We start from the raw sequence: 10,442 nt of genomic DNA on the forward strand, positions 1-10,442 counted from the left end.
ACCAGTTGAACACTGGGGTCGAGTTAATCGACTTAGCCCCATCCCCCAACCCTGCTGGCCTTATACCAAAATTTGAAACCATTTTTTTTCATTATGTTAGTCTTGTTTACATGCAAAGTTCTCCCAACAACACTCACGCACACACATACACATTATTTGTTTTGACCTGTGCTGTCCATACTGTTTTTCTTTACATAATCCCTTGTAGTTAATAAAGAAATTATTATTATTATTATTATTATTATTATTATTATTATTGTTATTATTATTATTATTGGAGGCAATGACCAAGACCTTTGGCCTTACGGAGGAAATGACCAATTCCTTTGGCATTATGTCGTGCTTGAGAAGAAGGCCCATCAAGCTTAGCAAGATCGCAGTCATGGCAGATACTGGTGTCACGCAAATGGAGCGGTGTCACGCAGTGGGATCGATTCTGAAACTATGTGGTTGCAAAACCAGCTTCTTAACCGCTGTAACCTGAGGGAAATCTGGTGCCTGTTTCCAGCAGGTTGAGCAGTTGCATAGAGTATCCTTCGTTGGGGTCAGGCAGTGCATCGAAAATACAGCAGTGAACTGTATTTCACTAGAGCTCTTGTTCCGGTTGGCTAAACTTGGCCCTAGAGAATTAAATAGCTTTACCAGAGATGCAGTACCATGGTTGTGGTTGGATGTGAATTGTTAGTTCTTTATGGACAAGAACCATCTTTGTCATGGCTAGCAGCAATTCTCTGGTGATACACTTTTGCAATTACAGACCACTTACTGTAAGTTGTTTTAAAGTCAACAAAAGCAATTATTTATTTTGGCAAGACACCATTTATATATCTAGTCCAACCCATGTCATGCAATATGGGTGTTAAATGATAATGGTGATACATGTATGTGTGTGTGTGTATATATGTAGATATTGGAAGAGATGAATGCTTAAGAATTTGCTTTGCAAGTCATGTGCTTTCAGCTTCAGTCGTATTGCACAGTACCTTAGGCAAGTGACTTCTGCTATAGCCTCAGGCCAGCCAGTTCCTTGTGAGCAAATTTGATACACCCAAACCATACAAAGCTCCTATGTTTTTTTTGTGTGTGTATGTGTGTGAATATTTACGTTCTACTCTAGCATGAAAAATGAACAAGCTTTAGATATTAATATCTTGTTATTTCCTATCAGCAAACCGTTTGCTAGCTCTGTGTTTTTAAAGACAAGTATGGTGAAAGCTCTCTTATTTGAAAAACAGGTTAGGGTTAACAACGCAAAGGGCTTCCAGATGTAAAAACAGTGCTTCATCAATATGTATTCATATAACCCATGCTAGCATGGTAAAACAGATGTAAAAAGGCATATCTTTTGGCTCTTTATGTTCATGGTTCAAATCCCACCAGGGTTGACTTTGCCTTTCATTCTTGCAGGGTTGATAAAATGAAGTACTGGTCAAGTTCTGTGATTGATGTAATTGACTCTCTCATCCTGAGATTGCTGGCCTTGTGCCTACAATACAAAGAATTATTGTTTTTGTAGTTATTATTTTTATCATCATCATTATTATTATTATTCTTTTTTTTCTTCCAGACATTGGTTGGATCTTAGTATGGTTACAAGCAGCAAGTTTTAGATACCTATTAAAACACCAAGGTAAGAACTGAACTACTTATCCATTCCATTATTTATCCCCGACTCGGTACTTACCGCTTTTCTCTAATTCTGAATTAGAATTATTGAGAAGCAGCGACGCTACACAACAATTCAAAATGCTGTAAATAACGAAATTCCTTGTAGGAAAATAATAATGAATGGAATTTGAGCTCTGCTATTTAAGTATAACCAGCTGCCTTTCATGGCTTGCTAATGTGTCCCATGCTTCTGCTAATTGTTTCAGGTGCCTGTGTGGCCGCAAACAGACATGGGTCACCCTCTTGTGTGCACACCCCTACTCTCCCATAACTCCAGGAGTTCATTGAAGATGTGATAGCTCGAAGGCTGGTACCTGAGTTTCTGTTGAGCAGATGAGAGTAGCATGTAAGCTTGTGCTTTGTTTGCTATGTCTAGTCAAGGAATTGAACTCACAGCCTTGTCATAGTGAGCTGAACACTCCCTTAACCTAGCGGTTCTCAGCAAAGACACACACACATGTGACATATAAAGTGAAGCTGTGTGGAAGGAAGTTTGCTTCCAACCCACATGATTCCAAGTTCAGTGCCACTGCGTAGCACCTTGAGCAAATGTCTTCTATTATAGCCTCAGGAAATCTAAGGTAAGGGCATTAAGCTTTTGGAAGAAAGCAAGCGAATACATGTGACAACACAGACAAAAAAATGAGAAAACAGAGAAAATGTTACATGATCTCAAATACAAACAAGAATAACATCAGGTGTTAAAAAAACAAAGCACTCCATCTGGTGAGAGATAAATACTATTTAACAGACGCAATACATGTTTTTATGTGCTACTAATAGTTACACGTGTTGAGAAATATCTCAAACATATCAGGTACAATGTCATATGATGTGCTTCATTCAGTTTCCATCAACCAGATCCACTCACAAGGCTTTAATTGGCCTGAAGCTCTAGTAGAAGATACTTGTCCAAGGTTCTATGCAGTAGAACTGAACCTGGAATCATGTGGTTGGAAAGCAGACTTCTTACCACATAGCCAATGTCATTTGTTCTTCTACAAAATAGTGAGGTCTGATTTCGTGGGAAGATGTGGCTGCTATTTTTAGCAATGTGTTCAACCACATAGCAGCTCTTTTATTTGCTTAAGTACACTTCAAGTGAAGCTAAAATTTTAAAAGTCTTTTCTTTATTACATATTTATTTGTATTTATTTATTTTGAGATTTATTTAATGTTTGATTCCACAGATCTTGTTAAATATCTAAAACGTTACGGAAAATGCCTTCTTTTACAAATTGTTTTCTCAACTCCAATTTTTCTCATTTATATGCATAGTTTTGAAAATCCAGATTTTGTTCTGTTGACCTGTTGCCGTTTTCATATTCCGAAATATTTTGAGAAATTTAAAAAAAACAAAACAAAGAACCCCCCCCCCCCCCCCAAAAGAAAAACAAAATCAAAACACAAACAAAACTCAAACTAAACAAGCTTTATTATCATTTGTTAACATCGCCTTCATCTTTATCACCACTACCCCCCCACCTTCGTCATCGTCATCATCATTAACTACCACAGCTTTATAACAGCTATTTGAAATTTTCCATTTGTTATATTGCTGTATAACTTTGTAGATTTTGAACTTTAAAAGAAAATGAATAAATAAATATAAATAAAACTGTAACAACAAGAGAAAATGTTTGATTCTTTATTGAATAGCAGAATTTTGTTTGTTTAAAACGAAGAAATGAAGAAACAAATGTAGAAGAAAACACACAAACTTTGCTGTTTTGTTTGTATTCTTATTCTTCTTTGCAGGATAATAAAGCTGTTTGATTAAACTTCTTTCTTCTTAGATATAATGCAGAATCTCGTTGGCTTTTTTTTTCTTCTTCCATATTCTTTCTCTTCTTCTCCATGTTTCTAAAGTCTTTCATTTATTCCTAACTTCTTTGTATATTTTGGAAAATTTCCGTTTGTGCAAGCTTTTGTAATTTGTATTGCAATTTGTGATATTATGTCTGTCCATACCAGCCAGTCTGTAATGTTGCAATGCGAGTCAGTTTCAGTCTGTAACACTCTGAGTCCATGGTGGGTACGAGTCTAGGCCAATATGCTTGGGTATGTAGGAGTTCATGGCAGTTTGCTATGGTAAAGTTATGACATGGGTTCATTGAAATTTGTAATTCTCTGGGACAAAAAACAACTTATAATGCTGGATATGAGTCTGTATCAGCAATTTGTAATGCTATGCATGTACGAGTCTAGCTATCCATCTGGTCAGGCAACATTTTTGGGCTCATGTAACTCTTCAGCACCAGATGTTTTGATCTTCCTCACCTTGATATCCAGTATCTTCCATAAGTTGATCCATATTTGCTTTTCTTGGTCTGCTGATATCTGAATCTCCACCCCTCTTCATGTCATCAGGAAGGGTGGGTTTCCATATAATTCTGTGTCCAGGGTTTCTGTGCTTTTCCAGTCCTTACTCGGACATTTTGTAACTTATAATGATGCAAGTCTAAGGCAATTAGTAATGCTATTTATATGTCTACAACAATTTCTATTATGAATCCATGACAAAATATTCTGCTATGTATGACTCCATAGTAATTTGTAATTCTGTGTTTATTTGTTTGGTTATTTACAAAGCTATGGGTCTGTAGCAAATTCTAAAACCATGTGTGAGTCTCTTGTAATCTATAACACCAAGAGAATCAAAGGGAATTTTGTAATGGAATACATGAGTCCATGGTAATCTTGGTCTTTCATAGTTTCCTGTCTTTTGTTTATCTTCACATAACCGAAAAGAAAGATCCTGATATCAAAATAGTAAAATATAATAATAATAATAATCTGTTAGTGCCATCCTCTGGTCTATTATCTCCCAGAAGATTATATTTTGTGTTATCTAATGTTTGCTGTTGCCAATTGTCATTGATTTCCTGTTTACCAATAATGGAATGTGACTTTCACTTGGAAGAATTTCTTATTTTCTTCTTTTTGTTTTTTAGTGGTTTCGTTTGTTTGTTTGATTGGTTTCTATAAGTAACTTGTTGATTTGGAATCCTTCGAAAAATATGATTCGAGTTTGTTGAATATATATTTTATTGGAAGAAGAAACAAACTCCTGAGAATATTCTTGTGCTCTGTTAGAGTTTTCTTGTCTTTTAAAAGTTCATTGAATTTTGCTGCAGTAGTGGTGTTGGCAGCGCAGAGAGAGAGAGCGAGAGAGAGATAAATCTTCGTTTGCCTCATGTTATTAAATATATTGGGTTTTTAATATCGATTGAGTTTGCTTTAAAAGGACAAGTTTATCACTCTAAATAAACCTTGTTTGAACAAATAAACAAGTTTGTTGTTGTTAATTATTTGTTTCTGGTAATATTCACCGAAAACATGTCATTGTTGATAATAATTCAAGTCCATTGATTATTGTTGATCTTGATCTGGGAATTTTAGTTTTACAGTTTTATTTATTAGAATAGATTATCTAAAGAATTGTCAGATGTTTCGGTTCTACCACTGTGCCTTCCTTTCTTTCACGGTTATATGTTGGCATCGATTTGGATTGAAGTTATACAATATGGGTAGTCTTTTTTACATTGATATAGGGGGCCACCGCTTGTCAATGTGTACCATGTATTTGCAGATGTAGGTGCAGGCTTGGGTGTATGGTTAAGAAGTTTGCTGCCCAACCATGTGGTCTTGGGTTCAGTCCCACTGCACAATGCCTTGCTTAAGTGTTTCCTACTACAGCCCTGGGACCACCAGCGCCTTGTGAGATACATTAGACAGATACAGTGCTGGCTTGATTGGGAACTGATATCCAATTGATTGTTTGTGCAAGACATGTCAAATGAGGAAAGATGTAAACCATTTTGACATTTAACATAGGGAAGGGGCTGTATGGACTCACATGATTTTGTTTTGTAAAATTTTAGCTCATTTTTTTCAAACTATTAATTTTAAATTTATTATTTAAAAAAAAAAATAACTTTCATATTTAAAATTAAGAGGAAACGATAGTTAGCTGGGAGGAAATGATAGGGAAGAGGAAAGGGATTAATTACAGAGGTCATTCAGAAAAAAAAAAAAAAAAAAAGAGAAATACAGTTGAAAAGTGATCGGATGGGTTGCATAAGGGGTAAAATAATATATAGAGGAAGCATGGTTTACATTTTTACATTCCTTCCTGAAGGCTGTTTGTCGCCTGAAATGTTTGTAAACTGAAACTATTTTTTTTCCAAAAGGAAATTCAAGAGAAGTGACAGTGAATTCGAGCAGAGCTGTGCACCAAGTGAAATAAATAATAAATAAATGCACCCTTTTAAAGCCTAGCCAGGCTCATGGGCCCGGTTTCCCGGTTTCAATGGCGTATATGTTCCCCTGCTGGACAGGACGCCAGTCCATCGCAGCGTTATTCGTTTTTGCCAGCTGAGTGGACTGGAGCAACGTGAAATGAAGTGTTTTGCTCAAGAACACAACGTGTTGCCTGGTCCAGGAATCGAAACCACAATCTTACGATCATGATGCTAACACCCTAACCACTAAGCCACGTGCCTCCACACACCAAGTGAAAACTAGGCAGCAACTGATGTTCCTTTGTTGACATTCCCAGTTTGTCGCCAACTGTTGTTAACAGCTTGCATGTTTGTTACTCGAGACACCGTTTGTCATACAAGACATTTTACGATCCAAATATTGTTTGTAAACTGATTTATTTGTGATGAGAGGGGTTTGTAAACTGAGGTTCTTCCGTATATGAAAAGACAGTAAATAAATTCTATTATGATAGAATTTGAGCTCCTTTGAGAAGCTTCAACTTTTGACTCTCTTCTACTCTGTTATCATAAGAAAAAAAAAAAGAACTTGGCCAGGCATCCTGACTTAACTGACACAAATGCATTAAGTTGAACTTCAACAGATTTTATTTCCTTCTGAAGTTTTTCTTTAGTTGATAATGTGAATCTGATATGACAACTTGTTTTCTAACTTCAGTTTAAATTCTAATAGTTTATTCAAGTTTGCACTCATCAGTCTCGTCTATTTACCATCTGTCAGGGCAGCTGAATTTAAAAGATGATAAATGCATCATATTTTGTTGCTGTTGATGGCTTGAAACTTTTCTACCTCTCTTTCTCATCTCTGAACACTCCAGCTCTCTATGAAATATAAAATGATTTTTTTTTTTTTTTTTTGATATCTCTTATGTAAAATTGGATTTTAAAACCAAGATAAAAAAACAATGATAAAAAACAATAGTGTGTGGTCCTTACGTTCATATCTCTTTTTATCTGTTTGAGATACATGCACCTCTCAATACATTTTAACTTACACATCTATCTTTTGTTTGTTGGAACATGTTGCATCATGTTGGTGGGTTTTTTTTCTTTTTCTTCTTCTTTTATATCAAATACTTTTTGATGCATTGCACAGTGACTGATTCTCAGCAAGCTACAAGTTTTGGTTTTGCAGTTGATGAGACATTTGGGAACTATTACTATCTCTACTTATATATATATATATATATATATATATATATATATATACATGCACATACACATATACACTATATATATACGCACACTTATCGCTCCTTAAAATTATGGCTTTTAAGTGTTGATTTCTCAGCCCAAGAATTACAGCGTGATGTGCTGCTTGACTGGTCCCCCCCCTCTCTCTCTCTCTCTCTCTCTTTATATATATATATGATGATGATGATGATGATCTTTTCTCCCGCCATGCCTCTGTCTACCCCTCCATCCTCTCTCTCTCCCCTTCGTAGTTTTTCCTTTAAGGTCTTCAGGTTCTGGCTATATATAAATGAGAAACCCATTCTAAATTATCTCGCTGACGTACTATGACGAAATACCCAAGATGCAGATAAGATAGAGATTTTTATTTATTTACGGCCTCAAACATCTCAATACCTTGCGCTTTAGTTTTTTTTCCCTTATTATTTATCTTGTTTCTCTCCATGAAATTCAATTGAATTCAGTTGTTGTCTTAAATTCATGCTTATTCATTTTCTAAGCTTCCTAAATTCATGCTACGTTATATTCTAATCACCCAGAATTCATTGCTCTTTTAAAAAAATTACGATTTATGCATTGTTGTCTCTCAAATATTTAAAATCTACAATTAAGAGCCCTCTCTACTCGCTGGCGGTACCTACCCACCACCACTACCCATTTTCCTTTATTCAAAAATTCTTATCGCTCCTTAAAATTATGGCTTTTAAGTGTTGATTTCTCAGCCCAAGAATTACAGCGTGATGTGCTGCTTGACTGGTCCCCCCCCTCTCTCTCTCTCTCTCTCTCTTTATATATATATATGATGATGATGATGATGATCTTTTCTCCCGCCATGCCTCTGTCTACCCCTCCATCCTCTCTCTCTCCCCTTCGTAGTTTTTCCTTTAAGGTCTTCAGGTTCTGGCTATATATAAATGAGAAACCCATTCTAAATTATCTCGCTGACGTACTATGACGAAATACCCAAGATGCAGATAAGATAGAGATTTTTATTTATTTACGGCCTCAAACATCTCAATACCTTGCGCTTTAGTTTTTTTCCCTTATTATTTATCTTGTTTCTCTCCATGAAATTCAATTGAATTCAGTTGTTGTCTTAAATTCATGCTTATTCATTTTCTAAGCTTCCTAAATTCATGCTACGTTATATTCTAATCACCCAGAATTCATTGCTCTTTTAAAAAAAATTACGATTTATGCATTGTTGTCTCTCAAATATTTAAAATCTACAATTAAGAGCCCTCTCTACTCGCTGGCGGTAACCCGCCCTCCCACCCCCTCCACCGGAAGTTCATTCGTCTGTCATCCCTCTGTCATCCCACCCCCTCCACCGGAAGTTCATTCCTCTGTCATCCCACCCCCTCCACCGGAAGTTCATTCCTCTGTCATCCCACCCCCTCCCACCGGAAGTTCATTCCTCTGTCATCCCACCCCCTCCACCGGAAGTTCATTCCTCTGTCATCCCACCCCCTCCACCGGAAGTTCATTCCTCTGACATCCCACCCCCTCCACCGGAAGTTCATTCCTCTGCCATCCCACCCCCTCCACCGGAAGTTCATTCCTCTGTCATCCCACCCCCTCCACCGGAAGTTCATTCCTCTGTCATCCCACCCCTCCACCGGAAGTTCATTCCTCTGTCATCCCACCCCCTCCACCGGAAGTTCATTCCTCTGTCATCCCACCCCTCCACCGGAAGTTCATTTCTCTGTCATCCCGCCCCCTCCACCGGAAGTTCATTCCTCTGTCATCCCACCCCTCCACCGGTAGTTCATTCCTCTGTCATCCCACCCCTCCACCGGAAGTTCATCCCTTTGTCATCCTGTCAACCGCGGCTGTCTCCCGGAACCCATCTAGTGGCCTTGGCCATCCTCTCCCCTACCTTTGGGTAGCGCATTAAGGTTGAGAAATGTTTGCAGGTTGTAGGTAATGTTTTGCTTATGAATTCTTCCAATTGCAAGTTTTCTTTTCAGGTACACGACACTGCTTTTCCTCTTCCCAGGCTACAGGCCCACACCCCCAACACCCATACTGTTAGGATTGGCACTCTCAACGTCGGCACGCTGAAAGGTAGATCTGGTGAAATTGTTGAGATGCTTGAACGGAGATGCGTAGATATGTGCTGCATCCAGGAAGTAAGATGGAGAGGAGGTTCTGCAAGGTTCCTCACAGGCAAAGAACACAGGTACAAGATTTTCTGGGCAGGGAACACTGACGGGGTCGGGGGCGTAGGAATACTTCTAGCGGAGAAATGGGTGGATAAGGTAATCGAGGTCGTTAGAGTAAGTGACAGAGTACTTAAGATCAGACTAGTGCTTCATCATAGATTAGCTACTGTCATCTCAGCCTATGCACCTCAACCTGGGCTACCAGATGGTCTGAAAGACCAATTCTATGACACCCTCTTGCAAACTACCTCGTCGACGAGTGACAGGGACCTTCTCTTTGTGGCTGGAGACTTCAACGGTCATGTCGGACGTCGTGCTGGGGGCTTCCATGGCATACATGGAGGCTATGGCTTCGGTTCCCGCAACGAGGAGGGAACCAGACTGCTGGAGTTCTGTGATGCAACCAATCTTATGGTCTGCAATACCAACTTCAGGAAACCTGCCAGTCACCTAGTCACCTACCGCTCCGGCAGACACTCTAGCCAAATCGACTACATCCTCGCCAGAAATAGAGAAAGAGGGCGGCTTATAAATGCCAAAACCTACCCTGGCGAAGAATGTACCCCACAACATAGATTAGTAGTTAGCGACTTTGGGATCAAGGCAAAATGGGTGCCCAGAATTAGACAGGCTTGGAGAAGAAGGGTGTGGAAGCTTAAAGACCCTGCAAACGGACAGAGACTTAGAGACAAGTTACTTGAAGCATTTAACGAAATAGAAGGGGATATAGCATCATACAACGTGGAAGACAATTGGAGATTTCTGCGGGACAACCTGTTGAAAGCCACCGACCAGATTTGTGGGTGGTGTAAGGTCCCCTCCCAACCCAGAGTAACGTGGTGGTGGAACAAGGAGGTAGACAGGGCTATTAGACAAAAGAAACAAGCTTGGAAGGACTGGAAGAACGGTGGTAGCAGGGAATTGTACCAATGTGCCAGAAGGGAGGCTAGGCGACAGGTTTATTTAGCCAGAGGGGAAGCAGATAAGGAAAGATTTGCCAATGTTCTGCGCCGTGAGGACCAAAGACTCGAGGTATTTCGGGTTGCAAGACAGTGTAGGAGAGAGAATAGTGATGTTGTAGGAGAGAAATGTGTTCGCATGGATGATGGTACGCTTGCATTAAATGAGGATG

At 38.8% G+C, this 10,442-nt stretch overlaps 1 long non-coding RNA gene across 1 annotated transcript in view; it reads left to right on the forward strand.

Annotated features, from left to right (window-relative positions):
• LOC128250765 (uncharacterized) overlaps positions 1–6,379 on the forward strand; it is a 63,318-nt gene extending 56,939 nt beyond the window's left edge. Inside the window, exon 2 of the long non-coding RNA XR_008266749.2 lies at positions 1,568–6,379. This is a non-coding gene — a long non-coding RNA (uncharacterized LOC128250765). The remainder of the gene's footprint in view (positions 1–1,567) is intronic.
• The last annotated feature ends 4,063 nt before the right edge of the window (positions 6,380–10,442 follow it).

This window comes from Octopus bimaculoides, chromosome 24, assembly GCF_046866305.1.
Source record: "Octopus bimaculoides isolate indiv1 chromosome 24, ASM4686630v1, whole genome shotgun sequence".
NCBI classification, from domain to species: Eukaryota; Metazoa; Mollusca; class Cephalopoda; order Octopoda; family Octopodidae; genus Octopus; species Octopus bimaculoides.